Source organism: Cornus florida, unplaced genomic scaffold (genome assembly GCF_030987335.1).
Source record: "Cornus florida cultivar Cherokee Brave unplaced genomic scaffold, ASM3098733v1 CherokeeBrave_3.0.0_Hap2_Chr02, whole genome shotgun sequence".
Classification (NCBI taxonomy): domain Eukaryota; kingdom Viridiplantae; phylum Streptophyta; class Magnoliopsida; order Cornales; family Cornaceae; genus Cornus; species Cornus florida.
In genome coordinates this window covers 89566972-89589485 of record NW_026775572.1, presented here as the reverse complement: position 1 = coordinate 89589485, position 22514 = coordinate 89566972, and the positions used below count along the sequence as shown (strand labels likewise).

Genomic DNA, 22514 nt, shown 5'->3' with positions numbered 1-22514 from the left:
ATGGGTATAAATAGGACTCTGAGGTTCAGTATTACAGATGATTAGAAGGTTAGGATGGCCGGAGACGAAGCTGGAAGTTGAAACCGCACAAAACTAGATGGAGAAGGCTCTTAGAGAGGGAGAACTGGCTCTAGGAAGCCAAGAGCTGGCTCCCACTCTTCAAGAGTAGGCTCTATACTTCTAAGAGCAGGCTCCATGGTGCAAAGAGCCTACTCTATGATTTTGGGAGAAGGCTCCTTTGGTTAGGTTACATTTGGTTGCAATGTGGAGCTGTCCGGGCACTGTTTGGGCTATGTTTGGAGTTCTAAATTGTTTCAGGGACTGCACTAACAATTTTAAGAGTAATTTCAAGAGATCTTAAGCTCTCTAATTGCATAAGTTAGCCTATTATAGGAAGGGAATGATCAGTGTGAAATTTAGATAATTAACATACTGTTAACGGTTGGAAAGGAAGTAGCTCAATTTTTAAATGGGCAATTTAAGGAATTATAACATGATTTTAATCTTGTTTTAAATGCACGTTAGGGTCATTTAATTAATAAATTTGATCTGTGCACACTCGGGAATATAATTGCTGAATTAATAAACCCTTTCTGCAATTACATCGATTATGGATAAGAAATTACTTGCTTGTTCTAATACTGCAATTTAATGAATTATAACATGTTTCTAATTCTTGTTTTAGATGCACAATAGAGTCCTTTATTTAACAGATTGGACCTGTGCATACTCTGGATTTTTATATTACTGAAACATTAATTTTCCTGCAATTACATGAGTAAAAGATTTGCTTTAAATTGTTGAATTATTATATACACTATTCTGCAATTAATTGGATGATGGTTTTCAACTGGATGATGGTTTTGGACTTAAATTGCTGAACTAAAACATAGGTTTTGTAATTTACATGGGAGTTAACCTAGACTTAATTGAAGAATTAATTGCATATTTTCTGTCAATTATATGAATGGATTCTAGATTTTAAGTTGACGAATGATTAAGTTTTGTCTTGTCAATTTCATGGATATTGTTATGGATATTTAGTTGATGAACTGTTCCAATTCTGTTTTATCAGCTACATGGATTTATGTGGATTGTATTTGGTGTACTGATTGAGTTAATGCATCATTTACGGATCATATGCATGGTATGTACCGGTATGGGACGGTGACATACGGAGGGACGGATTAAATCAAAACGATAATTCTAACCCATTCATACATACGGAATGGATTAATTAAAATAGTTAAATCCTATATAGTTTCATGTCCTGTCAACTAAAATAGTTAAACGGCATATTGGATGGTTGTTTATAGTTTCTGTTAATAGGAAGGATAAGGATTTAATTAAAACATTTAAATCCTAATTTTATGTCGTGCCATGGCAACGAACAGTTGAGCGGCACTACATTGGTTTGGATGGGAATTTATATATATAAATTATGGTACCGCGATTTGAGCTTGAGTTTCATAGTCGACGGTTAGGGAGCGTATATGCAGTAGGATGCGTAGCTAGCTATGTTAGTAAAGGTATACCCTGTTAGGCTTAGGTAGTCATGCCCACTCAGGTGCGTTTTATATGTTGCCTTCTATTCAGGTTGAGACCCTCAGCATAGTCTAGTGAGAGTCTTGTAGTGTGGATATATATTTATCTGTTACGGACTATATAGATATGGTTGAGACATCTAGGATGTATCTGCGTATCGGGTTTCTGTTTGGATTGTAGTTAGGATAGAACTTGTTCGTGGGCCTGACCCACTATTATTTTTTTCAGGTAACGGACAATTCTAGGTCTTAGAGCTGGTTCGTGCTGAGCAGAGACGGTTACTCATTCTACCGACGACGTAGGAGGTTTCTTCATGGTTTAGCAGTGGACTTCTTTTCAGTTGTTCGCTTTCCAGTATTGGTTTTGATTAGTGGTCCAACAAATGGATTCCTGAGTTGTATTAGAATTGGAAAAGTTGGATGTATCAAATTAATACTTTATTTATAAAATTTTATTATGAGGTTTTCAGTTTTGGATTATCATTTTAGTTTATTTCAGCAGTTTTATTTATTCTTGTTTATCCTATCTGTATTTTGTGTTCGTTTATTGCTAATTGGTTTGATATCCTTGGGTAATCGGGCGTGGGCCTGGCCAACCCGCATCTGGAAATTCGGGTGTATCACAGCTGGGATTTCTCTTCAGGATTTTTTATGTTCTTATGAGCTTAGTGTAGTTGCAAGTCTATCTGTAATTCCTTTGCTACCTTGGGTGGTTTCAGTGAAGGGTGTTACCTCACTTTCATTCTTTGTACATTATTTTTTATATTTATAATATTTTCTTCATTTAAGAAAAAAAAGTTAAAAGTGTTTAAATATGTGCAATTCTCATAAGCTAGTTATGGTGTGTTTAAAGCCACATATGTTACGACATCTCAGTTTTAAATCCTTGTATGAAATACAGACGGGGGGTACCAGTGATACTTACTATTTGCGATTCGTGTTCATGCAAAAGTGTGTTGATAATGGCAATCTGGAGGCTATGTTTGTCTTTGGAGTGGTACATTTCTTGCACTCACTTTACTGAATTGTGAAAGTAATTTAATCGGGTTTTATTTTTAATAACTTTATATTGGATATAGGAGCTATTTTTCTTGCATAAAAATCAGGCAGATGGGGTAAGTATTCTTACCAAAGGTGCATATCTTCAGTATACTGGTTGTAAGTTTGCTTTGGCCATTGAATTAATATATGGCAATGATGTTGATAAAGTAAATGGTATTCAACAACTTTCGAACATAAAAAAGTCATTGGAGAAAAAGTCATCGTCAACTAATGGTAACCGTTTATGTCGTTTTCTGTATATAATGTGATATATGTAATACAATGTATGTAATGTGATGTATGTAGTGTGATGTTGTATTTAACTTTTGAAGTAACATGATGGAACTTTTGGGATGGATAGTTTAATTAGCACTATCTAGCATAAAATTGCCATATGCAAGAGGCAACTAAGTATCACCATCATTGGAGAAAATAGCCAGATGTCATTCACAAAACCATCTCATCTTGAAATTGATGGTTTCAACCTGTCCCAACTCACAAACAAAATGGACTAAACAACATATATACACATACATATTTGAATTGGCATAAATGGCCCTTAATTAAAATCATACAGCCAATATAATGCTTTCATTCGTAGATTGGAAAAACCTACAAATCATCCTTACAGAATCCAAATTTGTAATGATTAAAAATTCCTTCGTAAATAGTGTATCCATTATTTTTAGGCAAATACACAACTTTTCCTAACTAGTTTCGCCATTACAGAATCCAAATTACATATACACAATTTTTAGGCAAGTACTCCTTACAGAATGCAGATTACATAAATATAAAACCCAAAAAACACACCCAACAGGTTATCCATACATTTACTTAAAAGGGGATATATTTTTTATACCAACAACAGAGTTCATCCATCCACCATACCATACCTATACATCATCATAAATGTAATGACCCAGTCATTTTCTTCCTTTTCCTTTTTCCTCAAATTTTGCGGATAAATTTTTTTTCCGTTGTCTTTTCTTTTCTGTGGATGGTTTTTCGTCACTTAGTGTCGTCTTGAGTGCTCGAAAATGGTTTCTGAGACTCTTTTCCGTGGATTGACAACTTCATTTGAGGACCGAGTCATTTCCACAATTTTCGTTTTTTGACACTATTCACTTTTTTGTCCTTATTCCTATTTCGTCCTTTTCCCTATTTCGTCTTTTCCCCGTTTGTCACTTTGCTAGTAAAACCTCACTTCTTGTGCTCAGGGTTGGTTTTTGACTTCACGTATCTTTATCGTGAGTGGTTTCCACAAAATACGTATCTTTACTTTTGTAGGAAAGTATTCTGGTTGCTCCCGGTGTTCATAGGGGAATGGATGCATAATTATTTGAAATTAATTTCTTTTCTTGGGGTTTTTTTCGTAAATATATTTTGAAGATATTTTATTTCAGGGGTATCTAAGAAAATATCTTTTGGAAGATATTTTCATTCTGGGGCAGTTTTGCAGTTAACCCTTTTTGTGGGGGACATTGTGCAATTAATGAAAGTTATTGCAAATTACCTAGTTTTGAGCCTAGATCCTCGTACAGGATTCATTTTCACTTTTTATCGAGCCATAAACTCTTAGAAATCCCTTCTGGTCGATGTTTTCCAATTTCAGGGTTTCTGGCCCCGGTTTGCGCCAAACTTGTTTGAGACATAATTTTCTGCTCGGGACTCAGTTTTTGATGTGGTTTCTTCTGTTTTCTTATTTTCTCATTTTGAATCTTTTTTGTTCACAGAGTTTCATCATTTGAGCGCGTCTGCTCAAATTTCACTTTTCCGGACCCAGCTGGACCCGTTCGGGGCACTTTTTGAGATTTCTATAAAAGAAGGATGAGATATTTTATTTTTTCATCTTCCCCACTCTCTTGCACGACCTGAAGCTTCCATGGCAGCCCAAGGGAGGCTGCCACCTTCTCTCTCCTCATTTGAACTTCTTTTCTTTGTCAGAATATAGTAGGGACTTTGCGTTTTGTGTTCGTGTTGACTACGCACTTCTTTCACCCTTATTAGAACCCATTTCTGGCCAAATTTTGAGTTTGGTTTTGAAGTCAAGTTGTGATTTTCATGGGTCCTCTTTGGAGTTTATCGTTCATGGCGTTGTCCCCAACGAAACCCCGAAGTATTGTCGGATTTCGAGCCGTTTTGTTTTGATGGCTTTTGAGATTTTCATCTCAAATTAAGGTAGGGGGTGTCTTAGGTTTATATTGTTGTTGTATTTAATGTTTTATGAGCATATACAACTTGTGAGCATGCCTTGTTCAAGTTTTTAGAATTTAATTTAATTATTTTCTTTGTTTAAGATTTAATTCTCATGATGCTAGGCAACTTAGAATTAAATTGTGGCATGCTAGAAATTTAGGCCTTGGTATGGTGGTTGATATATATTAAATTGGGGTTATTTGAATAAGAATTGCAAATTTTATTTGATATTTATCTTTTGTGAAAGTTTAATTCGACTAGTTCAATCAAGCATGGAATCAACTAGTAATGTGATATTAAAGTAGGCCTTGGTGAATTCTTGAACATATATTAAATTGAGGACATTTAGATATGTTTGAAAATCTAGAGAAAAATTAATTAATGAGCTTAATTAATTTTATTTTAAGTGTGTTGGTCACTTAAATTAATATTGGAGGTAATAGGTTGATAACCCCTTCAAATGTGGTCTGTTTAATCACCTTGTGAGAATGTTACTAAATTGATGTAGAATTAGTACTTGAGACATCTTGAAATGGTAATTGGACTTAGCATGATATAGAATATCATTGACTTGCATAGCTTGTTTGGATATATCTTGTGTAGGTGTATAACTTGTTAGAATATTACAATTGTTTACCTTAGAAGCTAGTTACAAAATTGGGACTTATTTAGTACTTGTGGCTTAGTGTGGTAATGTGGTTCAATTGTTGTAAAATATTCTTATTTTTGTGTATAAATTGCATATTGGAGGCTTGACATGTCATATGCTATCTAGACTTGAATTATAAGACATGGTTTGTGTGGATTCTACCTTATTCGTGCATGGAAGATGGTTTTATGCATTTGTGGATTTGGTATAAGTTTAGTCTAACTTATTATTTTTGTATAAGTTTTGGACTTATTGATTTTGGAAAGCTTGGAAGGACATATTTCACGTGATGGATAGGGTTTGGCTCTAGTACGGAGACAAGAGTCTTCTAAGTCATAAGTGCACACTAGGCAGTACCTTGTGGGTCGTAATTGCCCGGAATAACTTATGCATGTGCGTACTAGGTAGTGCCTTATGGGTCGTAATTACCCGGAAACACTTGTTTGGTCTTGTGACCACATGTCCTAGTCATTCTACTTTGATTTCGTATTCAGTTTCAAGTTGTTAATCATGGATTACTTGTAGCTTGAGAATTAATACTTGCTTTGGATATTTGAATCTTACTTAGTATACTTGAAACTGTATACTTGTTTTGTGCATTTAGATCTCATATAGTGTACTTGAACTTGTATGCTTGCTCTGTGAGTTTAGATTTCATTTAGTATGCTTGTGCCGTGTATACTTGTTTTAGGCGTATCTCTTTTAGCTTAGTATACTTGTGTCGGTATACTTGATTTACGAGATTTTCATATAAAATGCATACTTGTGTAAATATGCTTAGACATTGCTTGACTTGTCTTAATGTGGTTTAGTATATTTGGAAATGTATCCTTGTATATTGTATAACATGTTTAACATTGTTTAGTATACTTGAGTATGTATACTTGTATGCCGTTGTTCACTTTAAATTGCATGAGTAGCTTAGGATGATCCCTGAGTCTCACTTGACATAGACGTTAGGTGACATGAGCCCCTTTGACATGTTTCACTTTAAGGTGATATAATTGTAAAACGCTAGGTCGATGCATGCTCATCTCCTACGAGTAGCTTTATATTACTCACCCACGTAATGGGGACATTTTTTAGGTATCGGGATCAAGATTCAGGATTCACATTATGCTTGGATGATTTGTAGACTTGAAGTTCTCATTTCTTGTAAATGTTAGCTTGAAATGCCATTTATAACTTTATATGTCAAAATGTGTAAATTTGATTCTATTTTTTGTAATGTATACATAAGTACACACTTTACAATGTATTTGACATGTATGAGATGAGGCCATAGGCCAATGACATCTAATTTGTATCCTATGTAACATGAAGTATTATGAAAATATTGAAAAATGCCGAGTCATTGCTTCACTGTGATTGCTTTGGCTGTGGGAATTCCATTTTTATTCTTTCATAGGGTCTTATAAATCATGTTTGAAGTGTGGCCAAGGGCTAAATGGTAATTTGAAATCATTTGATAATTTTGGTTTTCAAATTTTCCTTTTCTTGTTCATTTTTGCCTTTTTGCCCGTTGGGGGGTCGGATTTTGTATCAATGATATTTTTAAGCCTTAGACCATTGTAGCGTGTCCAAATAGGTAAGTTAAGTTTACGTGCATGGTCATTTCTGGGCAAACCTTCTTCTTTGGTGAAATGAGCCTCCTATGGACTCATTTTGAAATTTTATTGCATAATCTGATCTAGGGGCATTCTAGACCTCTCACGTCAGTTTTAATTTCTTCTTTCAACATGATTGAATAGAAAATGTGATTTTAGGGGGGGTTTCTTCTTCGTGTTTTTCCAGAAAATGACGTCTTGGTACCGAAAATCTCTCGTGAAGTTTCAGCTTCCAGTTTGCATTTTAGCAGCTTTTTGGCCTTCATGACCAGATTTCATGGAGGGGCATTTTGGGCATTTTATAGTGAGTTTTTTTTTGAATTCTCACTCAAGCCACGTAGAAAACTCGATTTTAGGGGGGATTTCTTCTTCGTGTTTTTCCAGAAAAACTCGTCTTGACCTTCGTTTCAAGCCTTAGTTCTGGAAAACCTGTTTTGGACCCTTGCTGTCAGCATGGGCATGCCATTGGGCGCCGGGCGCACATGGGGCATGTCATGGCCTTCATCGGGCTGCCACGACGTTAAAATTTTAAACACTCGTTTCTCCCTCGTCCGGACTCCACATCGAGTGAAATTTTTTTCAACTTGATTAATTTTTCGCTGTCTTTCCAATGGTGTGCTCGGTTGCACCCGGATTTTTTTGGATAATTACCAGTTTATCCTTTTAACCTTAAGTGCTCATTTTTCTTCGTCATGCCGTTTATCCTTCGTCCGGACTTTGAATCATGCGATTCTTGAGTCCATCTTGAATAGTTTTTCGTTATCCTTCCAACGGTGTGCTTGGTAGAACCCGAGTCCATAGTTTTCAGAAATGACTATTTTGCCCCTGAGGGCTTATTTGTCATATTTTTTATCTTTTGCTTCCGCATCAATTCTCATTGAGTTCCACGACCTCATCGAAGGTTACTTTGACTTCTTAGAGTCTTGTTTTCTGTTTTCGCTTCCGCAATTCGGATCCGTTATCGGGTCAATCTTCGGTTCATCACAGGACGCACTGGCTTGAAAAACCAGGGCCGTCACAGGTGGTATCAGAGCTCCCAGGTTTGAATACCTTGGGACGACGGGTTTTGGGTGCATATCATATTTCTGTTGCTTTATTTTACGTGTTAATATGCTTCATGATAACATGTTTTGGCTTGATAACATTTTTATGTGCTTATGTGCTATATGTGTTATGCTATCTGTTTAGCTTGTTTTGATTCTAATGAAAAGAGCATGACATATGATATATGCTAGATTAGATTTGTATATGCATGATTGTGTTGCATATTTAGCATGACACGGGATTGGTCATTGAGGCACGAGTTGAGGTTGATGGTGATTGTAGTCACAATTTCATTGTAGTTTAGGTTGTTGTTGACCTAGAGTTAACTTTGGATAGGTGGAGAGACACCTTTTGTTTAGGCTCTCGTGGGGTGAGCCATTAGGCACGACCGTAGTACTGGATTTGTTGATTTGGGGCCATGATTAGGTTTTGGACCTTTTGGGCACCTTGGTTGTTTTGGAAGGTTCCTCTGAGATTGCAATTTTCGTTGGCGGGTACATTGTGGGCGGGTGCATAGCACTGTCATACTACTGTGCTGGCTAGCTACGAGCGCAGTTCGGTTGGAATCAGCTTTGGCTTTGTTTTAATAGGCATTGTCCTTTTGATCGATGATGATAATGTTGTGTTGGGGATCAGTCGTAGTGATTGATTTGGTTGTTATTGGTATGTCAATAGTTGCCGCTTTCTTTGAGTTCTCCTTGCGTGATGACGCTTTTAGGATCAAGTCAATTAATTGACGTTTGGGGTTGTTGAGAGTATTGCACCGTTAGTGTCACTTGTAGTGTCATCTTTAGATTTGAAGATGGATTGTTAGAGTTTTACCTGTGTGGTAAGGGCTCACGTTGTTTTGAGACAGGTTGTTGTCATATTTGTTTTGTCTTGAGCTGTCCATTTCTTTAAGGTGGGAAGAATGTTTCCTTTTCGTGTACGTCGTGTTGACACTTGTGGGGGGGATAGGGTTCTCACCTTTTCTTAGTCTGTGTTTGGGACTTCACAAGGAGTGAGTCTCTTCTCTTCATTGCCTTGTGCACGGTTTGGGGTTGGTTGGTTCGTGAGGATCATTGTTATCGTTTTGAGTCCTTGGTGAGGATTTGGTGGATTTTGGTCTACTTACTACCATGGAAGGGGTGAAGTCTTTGACCTTATTGTCTTTCTTTCAAAGATGGGGTTGTGGTGCTCAAAGTGAATTGATTTATGTGAGATCATTTTTGGGGACTTGTGTCCATTTGATTGAGGATTTAGTTGATTCATGAGGTGAGCTCGATGCTCTTTTGAGAATGTCTTTTGGAGACTTGCTTTGGTTTTTGGAGACCTGGATTTGGTTGACTCTTAGGAGAGGTTTTGAAAGATCGCTGTTGGATTTAGCTTGTTTATGGAGTTTTCTCGTCCTAGTTATGGCTAGGCGTAGTTTTGAGGAATTGTTGTTCCAGTGATTGATTGTGGATTGAAATTAAAGGATTTTGATTTAGCTTGGTGATGTTAAGCACGGTTTTGAGAGATTCATTTTGTGACTTTGGTTGTCAGGACTTGATGTGTGTACCTCTTAGTAAACTTGTATTTTGGGGATTTAGTCATCCGTGATAGGGATTTTGATCCGATGTTTGATTTCGGTGTGGTTTTGTAGTTGATTTATTTCAGGATAATATCTGAAATTTTGAGACATTGGAGTTGTTGGTTCTGTGGTATTGAGGATTTAAGGCCTTAAGCGTAGCGGTGCCTGTGACATTGTTGTCAGAGCTTTGGGATTTGTTACCCTAACTCTCACAAGATGCCTGGTTTCTGTAGTACTTTTGGTAATGATGATTCACGGCATTGATGTCATTGGTATCAAAAGGTTTCATGGGTAGACCTAGTGGGGGGCAGGTTATGAACAAGTGCCTTATACTGTCATAGTACCGTACAAAGTTGTGTGTTGTGGGCGAGTGCTAGTTGTCGTCGATGCTACCATACTGACGAGTAAATGTGGGCGGGCACTAGGTACTATCGTTGCTACCACACATTTGAGTACGTCATGGGTGGGTTTTGGTCGCTATTCGTACTGCTATGTTGTCTTTATTCTGTACCTTGATTTAATACGTGATTATCTTAAGAGTTCTTTTGGGGGTTATTTTTGGATCGGTATGATGGTTCATCAGGAGAAATGCTTATGGTTGTTGTCTTCCATTCCTTTGTCTGGCATTAGGTTCTGTGAGTGACCTTTGACTTGTCGTGTGGCCGTGCGGTTATTTTTCTTTTGAGAGGTTGTCCTGTCGTAAGCACGTGGGTGCAAATGGCATTGGTTTGCATGTTGTCTTCTAGTTTTGGAATTGCTCTCGTAGCATGTCGTGGGGTACTCAGAGATGTACTCCGTAATTATCCTAGTTTCGCCTTTTGTTTTGTTGGGGCTGGATTTCGGGGACGAAATCCCTTTAAGGTGGGAAGGTTGTAATGACCCGGTCATTTTCTTCCTTTTCCTTTTTCCTCAAATTTTGCAGATAAATTTTTTTTTCGTTGTCTTTTCTTTTCTGTGGATGGTTTTTCATCACTTAGTGTCGTCTTGAGTGCTCGAAAATGGTTTCTGAGACTCTTTTCCGTGGATTGACAACTTCATTTGAGGACCGAGTCATTTCCACAATTTTCGTTTTTTGACACTATTCATTTTTTTGTCCTTATTCCTATTTCGTCCTTTTCCCTATTTCGTCTTTTCCCTATTTGTCATTTTGTTGGAAAAACCTCACTTCTTGTGCTCGGAGTTGGTTTTTGACTTCACATATCTTTATCGTGAGTGGTTTCCACAAAATACGTATCTTTTCTTTTGTAGGAAAGTATTCTAGTTGCTCCCGGTGTCCATAAGGGCATGGATGCATAATTCTTTGAAATTAATTTCTTTTCTTGGGGTGTTTTTCGTAAATATCTTTTGAAGATATTTTATTTTAGGGGTATTTTAAGAAAATATCTTTTGGAAGATATTTTCAACTTGGGGTAGTTTTGCAGTTAACCCTTTTTGTAGGGGCCATTGTGCAATTAATGAAAGTTGTTGCAAATTATCTTGTTTTGAGCCTGGATCCTCGTACGAGATTCATTTTCACTTTTCATCGAGTCGTAAACTCTTAGAAGTCCCTTCTGGTCGATGTTTTCCAGTTTCAGGGTTTCTGGCTCCAGTTTGTGCCAAACTTGTTTGGGGCATAATTTTCTGCTCAGGACTCGATTTTTGATGTTGTTTCTTCCGTTATTCTTATTTTCTCATTTTGAATCTTTTTCGTTCATAGAGTTTCATCATTTGAGAGCGTCTGCTCAAATTTCACTTTTCCGGACCCGGCGGGGCCCCGTTCAGGACACTTTTTGAGATTTCTATAAAAGAGGGATGAGATATTTTATTTTTTCATCTTCCCCACTCTCTTGCACAACCTGAAGCTTCCATGGCAGCCCAAGGGAGGCTTCCACCTTCTCTCTGCTCATTTGAACTTCATTTCTTTGTCAGAACATTGTAGGGCCTTTACGTTTTGTGTTCATGTTGACTACGCGCTTCTTTCACCTTTATTAGAACCCATTTCTAGCCAAATTTTGAGTTTGGTTTTGAAGTCAAGTTGTGATTTTCATGGGTCCTCTTTGGATTTTATCGTTCATGGCGTTGTCCCCGACGAAACCCCGAAGTATTGTCGGATTCGGAGCCGTTTCGTTTTGATGGCTTTTGAGATTTTCATCTCAAATTGAGGTGGGGGGGTGTCTTAGGTTTATATTATTGTTGTATTGATTATTTTATGAGCATATACAACTTGTAAGCATGCCTTGTTCAAGTTTTTAGAATTTAATTTAATTATTTTCTTTGTTTAAGATTTAATTCTCATGATGCTAGGCAACTTAGAATTAAATTGTGGCATGCTAGAAATTTAGGCCTTGGTATGGTGGTTGATATATATTAAATTGGGGTTATTTGAATAAGAATTGTAAATTTTATTTAATATTTATCTTTTGTGAAAGTTTAATTCACCTAGTTGTATCAAGCATGGAATCAACTAGTAATGTGATATTAAAGTAGGCCTTGGTGAGTTCTTGAACATATATTAAATTGAGGACATTTAGATAAGTTTGAAAATCTAGAGAAAAATTAATTAATGAGCTTAATTAATTTTATTTTAAGTGTGTTGGTCACTTAAATTGATATTGGAGGTAATAGGTTGATAACCCCTTGAAATGTGGTCTGTTTAATCACCTTGTGAGCATGTTACTAAATTGATGTAGAATTAGTACTTGAGACATCTTGAAATGGTAATTGGACTTAGCATGATATAGAATATCATTGACTTGCATAGCATGTTTAGATATATCTTGTGTAGGTGTATAGCTTGCTAGAATATTACAATTGTTTACCTTGGAAGTTAGTTACTAAATTGGGACTTATTTAGTACTTGTGGCTTAGTGTGGTAATGTGGTTCAATTGTTGTAAAATATTCTTGTTTTTGTGTATAAATTGCATATTGGAAGCTTGACATGTCATATGCTATCTAGACCTGAATTATAAGACATGATTTATGTGGATTCAAACTTATTTGTGCATGGAAGATGGTTTTATGCATTAGTGGATTTGGTATAAGTTTGGTCAACTTATTGATTTTTGTATAGGTTTTGGACTTATTAATTTTGGAAAACTTATAAGGACATATTTCACGTGATGGCTAGGGTTTGGCTCTAGTACGGAGACCAGAGTCTTCTAAGTCATAAGTGCACACTAGGCAGTACCTTGTGGGTCGTAATTGCCCGGAATAACTTATGCATGTGCGCACTAGGTAGTGCCTTGTGGGTCGTAATTACCCGGAAACACTTGCTTGGTCTAGTGACCACATGTCCTAGTCTTTCTACTTTGATTTCGCATTCAATTTCAAGTTGTTAATCATGGATTACTTGTAGCTTGAGAATTAATGCTTACTTTGGATATTTGAATCTTACTTAGTATACTTGAAACTGTATACTTGTTTTGTGCATTTAGATCTCATATAGTGTACTTGAACTTGTATGCTTGCTCTGTGAGTTTAGATTTCATTTAGTATGCTTATGCCGTGTATACTTATTTTAGGCGTATCTCTCTTAGCTTAGTATACTTGTGTAGGCATACTTGATTTACGAGATTTTCATATAAAATGCATACTTGTGTAAATATGCTTAGACATTGCATGACTTGTCTTAATATGGTTTAGTATACTTGGAAATGTTTGCTTGTATGTTGTATAACATGTTTAACATTTTTTTGTATACTTGAGCATGTATACTTGAATGACGTTGTTCACTTTAAATTGCATGAGTAGGTTAGGATGATCCCTGAGTCTTACTTGACATAGACGTTAGGTGGCATGAGCCCCTTTGACATATTTCACCTTAAGGTGATATAATTGTAAAATGCTAGGTCGATGCATACTCATCTCCTACGAGTAGCTTTATGTTACTCACCCACGTAATGGGGACATTTTTTAGGTACCGGGATCAAGATTCGGGATTCACATTATGCTTGGATGATTTTTAGACTTGAAGGTCTCATTTCTTGTAAATGTTGGCTTGAAATGGCATTTATAACTTTATATGTCAAAATGTGTAAATTTGATTCTATTTTTTGTAATGTGTACATAAGTACACTCTTTACAATGTATTTGACATGTATGAGATGAGGCCATAGGTCAATGATATCTAATTTGTATCCTATGTAACTTTTAACTTCATGAAATATTATGAAAATATTGAAAAATGCCGAGTCATTGCTTCACTATACTTGCATCGGCTGTTGGAAGTCCATTTTTATTCTTTCATAGGGTCTTATAAATCATGTTTGAAGTGTGGCCAAGGGCCAAACGGTAATTTGAAATCATTTGATAATTTTGGTTTTCAAATTTTCCTTTTCTTGTTCATTTTTGCCTTTTTGCCCGTTGGGGGGTCAGATTTTGTATCGGTGGTATTTTTAAGCCATAGACCATTGTAGCGCGTCCAAATAGGTAAGTTACGTTTGCGTGCATGGTCGTTTCCGGGCAAACCTTCTTCTTTGGTGAAATGAGCCTCCTATGGACTCATTTTGAAATTTTGTTGCATAATCTGATCTAGGGGCATTCTAGACCTCTCGCATCAGTTTTAATTTCTTTTTTTGACATGGTTGAATAGAAAATGTGATTTTAGAGGGGGTTTCTTCTTCGTGTTTTTCCAGAAAATGTCGTCTTGGTACCGAAAATCCCTCATGAAGTTTCAGCTTCCAGTTTGCATTTTAGCAGCTTTTTGGCCTTCATGACCAGATTTCATGGAGGGGCATTTTGGGCATTTTACAGTGAGTTTTTTTTTAATTCTCACGCAAATCACGTAGAAAACTCAATTTTAGGGGGGGTTTCTTCTTCGTGTTTTTCCAGAAAAACTCGTCTTGACTTCTGTTTCAAGCCTCAGTTCTGGAAAACCTGCTTTGGACCCTTGCTGTCAGCATGGGCATGCCATTGGGCGCCGGCATGCCGGCATGGGCGCCGGGCGCGCATAGGGCACGTCATGGCCTTCGTCGGGCCGCCGCGACGTTAAAACTTCAAACACTCGTTTCTCCCTCGTCCAGACTTCAAATCGAGTGAAATTTTTTTTGAACTTGATTAATTTTTCACTGTCTTTCCAACGGTCTACTCGGTTACACCCGGATCTTCCTGGATAATTACCAGTTTACCCTTTTAGCCTTAAGTGCTCGTTTTTCTTCGTCATGCCTTTTCTCCTTCGTCCGGACTCCGAATCATGCGATTCTTGAGTCTATCTTGATTAGTTTTTCGTTGTCCTTCCAGCGGTGTTCTCGATGGCACCCAAGTCCACAGTTTTTCAAAATGACTATTTTGCCCCTGAGGGCTTATTTGTCATATTTTTGATCTTTTGCTTCCGCATTAGTTCTCATTGAGTTCCACGACCTCATGGAATGTTACTTTGACTTCTTAGAGTCTTGTTTTCTGTTTTCAGTTCCGCAATTCGGATCCGTTATCGGGTCAATCTTCGGTTCATCACAAGACGCACTGGCTTGAAAAACCAGGGCCATCATAATAAATATAGTCAAGCCATTAACAGAGTGACCATTATCATCCATTTCATATTCCATATATACAAAACCCAAGAAACAAAAGTGAACAGGTTATCCATACATTTACACAAAAGGGGATATATTTTTTATACCAACATCTTTTCATTCATCCATCCACCATAGCATACCTATACCACATCACAAATAAAGTCAAGCCATCAATTTCTCATTAACATACAACTAACAATAGTGTGATCAACTTTGACATATATGACAAACAAAATAAATACAAAATTAATTATTGTCAAGAATTTCTTAACTCAAAACAACTTATGCCAAGTTCGAGGATTGATCTTGGATATTGTCTCCTCGGATATTGGCGTCGAATTACGGTAACCACTGGTGTGATCAACATCCTTAGAATGGGTCATACAAAAACAATGTTTGTATATACATTAATTAATGCAAAGTTAAAACATACATGTTTAGAATATATCGCACAAGTATAAATTTTATAAGAGATAAACTTACAAGGTAATCTGAGAATCGGCATTCATGATACAAAACAAATGGAATTCCCTACCAATATATTGTCAATATTCATTAGCCGGTGGATTTCAAAAGTATGAAATAATGTTGAACTTAATTTTTATGTACCTAGTTCAGAATAAAAGTTTGTTATACCTGTTCAGTTGATGGAGTCCTAGGATGACTGAAGTTAGTGGTAGGACAGTATGTCGTTTGGTCGATATTTGTTTCCGAATGTAAACGTGCACATGGGTGACGATCTTCATAAATCCAAGTGGCGTTGCTAAGAATGTCACAACCCTTATTTCAATATAAACATTCCTAGTTAAGAGATTATCGTACTCAAAATTATAATAATATATAAAAAAAATAAAAAAATCAATGTTTTGATTTAACAAAAGGAGAAAACTCACATTTAAATATACATATGTAATAGGTGGCATGGTACCACTGCCACCTATCCCTGCACCAACACTGTTGTTGCCATTTGATTTCTAAACGTACATATGTAATAGGTGGCATGGTACCATTGCCACCTACCCCTGCACCAACACTGTTGTTGTTATTTGATTTCTACAAAACAATAGATTTATTCATTGTAAAAACAAAATTAGGACATTGCTAATATCAAAATGTTAATGACATATACTAGAAAATTAAATTATCAAATAATAATAAATAAATTAAATTAACCTTTCGTTTCGCATAGTTTTTTTTTTCTCTGCATGGATTCTTCAAACTTATTCTTCTTCCTGCACCTTAGTCCCTTACCACCTGTTTCTCTATTCTTTATACCCTTGGCATTACTTCTGGTCCCGGCTTGCCCAATGATACTTTCATTATGTTCAGGATTATTACTTCTTTCAGTTGAAAAAGCTGAATTAGTTGCATCTTGTTCAACATCGGAACATTGTCCTTCAATATTAATGTGTTTCCTTTTCCATTTCATCCCATTTAGTATCAAATTATTGAATACCTCTTCTTTCTCAGATGCAATTGAGCTGATTTCGGTAAAAAAAAAAAATGACATAACATCATATACCTTCTGCATACTTCAAGTTTAGGATCAGCAATAACTTCACATCCACGGATGTCTTGTACGCTGTTATCCCTAGCTTTTCTCGTCTACCTTTTTAGTATATACATAGAAAGTAATTCTTTCAAATAATGAGTGTCGTCTTTTAGTACTTTAAGTACATGGCTACAGAAAATACCCTCCATTGCATATTTCCCACACGAACAACTTAGAAAGCCATCATCCCACCTTGTCACAGTCCGATCCATATTGCCATTATGAACAAATACTCTAGAAACACGTAATCCATTTTCATCTAAAGTTGTTCCTTCCACGATAGCAACCACATAAGCTTCTATGAATTGGTCCTGGAAAAGTTCAAAAATCTTCAACGTGTACATATTGCCTACTTGCTTTAGAATTGGAAAATTTTGTTTTAAGTCTAGGTAGCTGATAAGTGCATAAATGTTGCACATTTTAGCACCTAAATTAGGGTATTTTAGTCATTACATCTATCCAATTGTTATGTGTTTAGTTCTAATTTATGTTTTTGTCAATTTCAGGTCAATAAGGTTCAAACGGACTAATTTTGTTTCACTAAAGCCTTTTTGGAGTCAAGCAAAGACATTCAGAAAAAGTTCAAAAAATGGCAAAAAGATGTCGCAGCCCATTGCTCGTAAAGTGTGTTTATTCTTCAAAAGCAGTCAATCTCGGGCCTTTGATGATGTTCCCAAAAATGAAGAAACAAACCAATTAGCCCAAGGCCAAAATGGAGCTAAATAAGGCTTAATGGAAATTTCCAACTCTGGGGGATCGATCCCCCACTATTCACAGAACTAAAAATGCCTTTGGGGGATCGATCCCCAAGGCTATGGGATCAATCCCCCAGTACCTGGCAGCATTACGGGATTTTCTTATTTTGGGCTTATTTTTGTAACTTATGGGCTTTAATAGGGTTTGTTACTTAAGGCCCGGTGAGCCATTAGTTTAGGGTTAGTTTTTTTTTTATTTAAAGAGTTTTTAATTTATTAATGAGGAGAGGATTTTAGTTTTTATTTTTTCTGTATCGTATTATTATATTCTCTCTGGAAAATGCGAAAGAGGAAAACAAAGAACAGGCTAAGGTTAGGAAGAAAAGCTCAGAGATGATGAATCCAAGGATGGAGATTGTTCTGTCTTCAACTCCATCAACCATGAGTGGTTGATTCTTTAACTTAGGGTTAGATAAACCTAAACATGTAAACTAATTCTTAACTCTTGACTTTTTAGGATTAATTTATGTAATTTTTGTTATAGCCTTGAGATATATATTAATTCTTTCATTTAATTGTCTATATCAATTTCATATTGTCTTATATGTTTTTGATTGATAATTAATTTTTACACTTGATTTCTTTGTGAATTAAATCATGTGATGGCTATGCATGTATTAATTTGATGTTATTGTGTTCTAATTTGATGGAATTTGCTTCTACTAGATGGATTACACTACACAGTTAGTTTAATTATATTAAGTTCTTATTGAATTTAGTTAATTTCAGGCTTAATTAGTTTAATTGCACTTTCGTTCTTAGGTAAGTAGACAATCCATGTTTGTGTTTGATTTCCATGCTTGTTGTCACAATTTACATTATCCTCTAGATTAATGTGAGTTGAAATTCTAAATTGAATTAATGGACCATGCTTTGAATTGGTGATTGATTTACACTTAGTTAATTGTCATTAGGTAAATGATTCAAGCTTTAAATTGATGTTTCATACTTTTCATTGCAATTGTTAGCCACATTTAGATTATACATTTTATTTCCCCAATTAATTGAAAGTTAGTGAGTTAGGAAATGTGCTTAGTGGTGAATCCTACACCCTAAGTCTCTTTCTAATCTTTTAAACTCCATTATTTTATTGCAATCATTTAACTTAAAATTAGTCTAATCACAAAACCAAACCTTTTTAGCAATCACATAAGCACTAAAGTAGAATTCAATTCTGAAAAACCTATAATTGTTTAGATCTCTTGGGATAATCCCTGCTCACTTCATACTCCATAGTATAAGTGTTTAGTGGTTTTATAAATTTTAAAATATGGTGCCCACTTGACATTATTTCTAAACCTAAAGTGTTGTGCATTATTTTACGCACACGCTCGGTCGCACCATAGTTTTGGCGCCGTTGCCGGGGATCTAACGGTTTTAAAAAATTGAATTAGACATTAGTTCTTTGTTGACTATTTACTTCAAAGTCATTTTAATTTTTAATTTTCTCAATTGATTTGTCAATTAGGTACTTGAAACAAAGTGGAGCAAACGCTGGACTTAGAAGTAATTAAAAAATTTTGAAGTTACTTAAGGACCATTTGTAAGTTTCTCTTTAATTTTTGTGCTTAATTGTTTACTGTCTTGCATGCTTTGGATAGCCCAATTGGAGGCTTAATTTGAATTGTTTTATTTTTAAGTCCAAGCATACCTTCTTGTAGAAGGCATCGGCCCGTGTGGAGGCATTTCTTTATTTTAAGTGCATTTATATTATTGAGGAGTTTGGGAACATCATATGTGGAGGTTGAAAAATTGAAGTGTTGGTGTGTTGACTTATCCTAGTGCATGCATGGTCGTAGATCACTTAATTGTCCTATTGCTCCTGTAAATTAAAATCTCGAAGTTTTTCTTCGGCGTTTAAAAGGTAGTACTAGGGATAGTCATCCTAATCTTCCAAATTTTGATTTTTCATCACCTTTAATGGAAGACCCAATAGATCCAATTGAAGATCCCATTGTAGATCTTGGTCATGTGGATCATAACGGTGTGCACCACCCACCATAAGTTCATATTATGGATCCTCAAGGTGTACATCCACCCTTGGGAATGCCACGACTAGTTAATCTTGTAGTGCAACAACCTAATCTAGGGATGCCAAGGCCAAATGTTGTTCCCCCAATTGGTGAGTAACAATATCAATATGTTCAAATGGCATACCCTCAACAAGGTCAAATGGCATATCATCAGCAAGGTCAAATGCCATATCCTCCACTCAATCCTCTCAATCCTCCAATGGTCCTTAGGGATCATTATACTCCAAATCAATATAATGCATCCACTTGCATTCAATTGCCAAATTTTCGTGCTCATCATTATGAGATTAAGGCTTCCACTATTAACATGTGCCCCCTTTTCTATGGGTTAAGCAATGAAGAGCCTTATAAACATTTAGATGAGTTCTTGGAAGTTTGTTCCACCGTGAAAATCACGGATGTTCCGGAAGAAGTCCTAAAAATGAAGCTTTTCCCTTTCACTCTTTGGGATAAAGCTAAATATTGGTTCAATAACTTGCGGTCAAATACAATCACCTCTTGTTCACAGTTGCAACAAGAGTTCCTAAAAAATTACTATCCTGCGAGTCAAACTGATTCAATGAGAACTTCCATTCGTGAATTTAAACAAGAAGAAGGAGAACCCCTTCATGAAGCATGGGAACGTTTGAATGACTTGCTACGAAAGTGTCCACATCATGACATTCCTAAGTAGCAATTAGTTCAATGTTTCTTTTCAAGTTTATCCGATGCTAATAGGGCATTGTTGATGCTTCTTGTAGTGGAAGCTACATAGAAAGAAATGAAGATGAAATTTGGCATCTCTTTGAAAAAATGAGTGAAAACTCAATGCATAGATCTTCATCTTCTAGGGGTGGTCACCTAGCAAATGTGGGAGGAAAGAAAGCTCTAAATCAAATAGACTCTTCCATGGAAATTGCCGTTGAGGTCAAAAATCTTACTCAAAGGTTTGATACATTCCTTTTGAATCAAGGACCAATAATTCAATCTTATCCTCATCATTCCAATGAAATGTGCATGACTTGTTTTGGTTACACTCACCATACTTCAAATTGTCCTCTTGGATAAATAATCCCAAGTGAGCCTCAAGAACAAGCAAATGCCGCTTTCATTCATCAAAGGAACAACCCTTACTCCAATACTTACAATCCGGGGCGGAAAAATCATCCAAACTTTGCATGGAGAAATCAAGGAGATGGTGTAAACCCTCCTTAAACTCAAGGTTACCAAGGAAAGTATGTTCCCCCACATCTCCAAAATCAAAATCAGAATTCTCAAGGTTACCATCCTTCATTCTATCCTCACAATATGAATCAATACTCTCATACTCAAACATCAAATTCTCAATACTCTCATCCTCAAGCATCAAATTCTCAATCTTACTCTAATCCAAATCAAGCGCCTCCTAAGAGTCCCGCTTTTGAAGATAAGGTCTTGTAAGCCTTAAGTGATCTTCGAAAAAATAATCAATTGTTTCATTCTCACTCTCAATCAATTGCAAAGCTTGAAGCTCAAATCGGGCAATTAGCTAATTCTTTAAATGTGAGAGAGAAAGGTAAGTTGCCTAGTCAAACTGAGACCAATCCTAAGGGGCAATTTATGGTGCAAGCAAGTCCTTCTTCAGAAATTTCTAAAAATGAGCAAGTTCAAGCTATTACTACCTTAAGGAGTGGTAGGAAAGTGGATAATAAAGTAGAGGTACCTAAGGAGGATAGTGAATTGACAAAACCTAGTGGTTGCATCCATCCCATTCAAAATCCTAATCTTACTCCCTTGGATGCTAGTGGTTCCAAAAAGGACATTCCATCATCTTCATCATCATCTCCCCAATTCGAGAAGTCTTATGAGCCAAAAGCTCCATTTCCTCATGCTTTGAGAGAGACTTCATCATTTGGGAGACAAGAAGGAAAAATTCATGATATGATGGAAGTGTTTAAACAAGTGAAAATTAATCTTCCTCTTCTAGATGCAATTAGGCAAATTCCACCATATGCAAAGTTCTTGAAGGACTTGTGCACTCAAAAGAGGAAGAGCAAGGGAAGGGACCTAAAGAAAGTGTTTTTAACAGAACAAGTGAGTTCCATCATTCTGTCTAACACTCCTCCTAAGTTCAAGGATCCGAGTGCTCTGACCATTTCTTGTGTTATTGGAAACCAAGAGATTCGTAGAGCTCTCCTTGATTTAGGTGCAAGTATCAATCTCATTCCATACTCTGTTTACTTGCAATTAGGATTAGGGGACTTGAAGCCAACATCGGTAATAATCCAACTAGCCGATAGATTAATTAAGAAACCGAGGGAAATTGTTAAGGACATCTTGATTAAGATTGACAAATTTTATTTTCCAGTTGATTTTGTGGTACTTGATACTGAGCCAGTCCCTAATCTTACCAATCACATTCCGGTTATCCTAGGAAGACCATTTCTTACCACTGCAAATGCCACCATTAATTGTAGATCCGGCATTATGGAAATCTCTTTTGGCAACATGATGGTTAAACTTAATGTTTTCAATGCGAGTCAACATCCCACAGATGAAGACGAGTGTTTCCTAGTGGATGTCTTGGATGAAACCATAGAGGAGACTTTTCCCTCTATTCTCTCTAAGGACCCTCTTGAGGCGTGCCTTTGTGAAATGTTTGAAAATTGTGGTTTTGACACAGAAGGATCCATAAGTGAGGTGAATGCTTTGATCAACTTTGTAGCCACTTTAGATTTCCCACCTTGGAAAAGTAAGAAAGAGCCTCTTCCTTCACTCTCTAGTACTCCACCAGTTCCTTCTCTCATCTCTCCTCCTACTCTTGAGCTTAAGCCTCTTCCATCCAATCTCAAATATGCCTTCTTAGGCCCAAAAGAAACTCTTCCGGTCATCATTGCTTCAAATCTTGAAAATGACCAAGAGAATGATCTTTTGGAAGTGCTTAAAGCTAACAAAGAAGCCATTAGATGGAGTGTGGCTAACCTAAAAGGCATTGGCCCTTCTATTTGTATGCATCGCATACACATGGAAGAGGATGAAAGGCCATTTAGGGATGCTCAAAGGAGATTGAATCCAAATATAAACGAA

General features: G+C 36.4%; 1 non-coding gene across 1 annotated transcript; it reads right to left on the bottom strand.

The window, feature by feature from the left end:
- Nucleotides 1-20025: 20025 nt before the first annotated feature.
- LOC132297782 (small nucleolar RNA R71) lies at nucleotides 20026-20132 on the bottom strand. Its single transcript, XR_009479408.1, has one exon. It is a non-coding gene; the product is annotated as a small nucleolar RNA R71 (small nucleolar RNA).
- Nucleotides 20133-22514: the final 2382 nt, after the last annotated feature.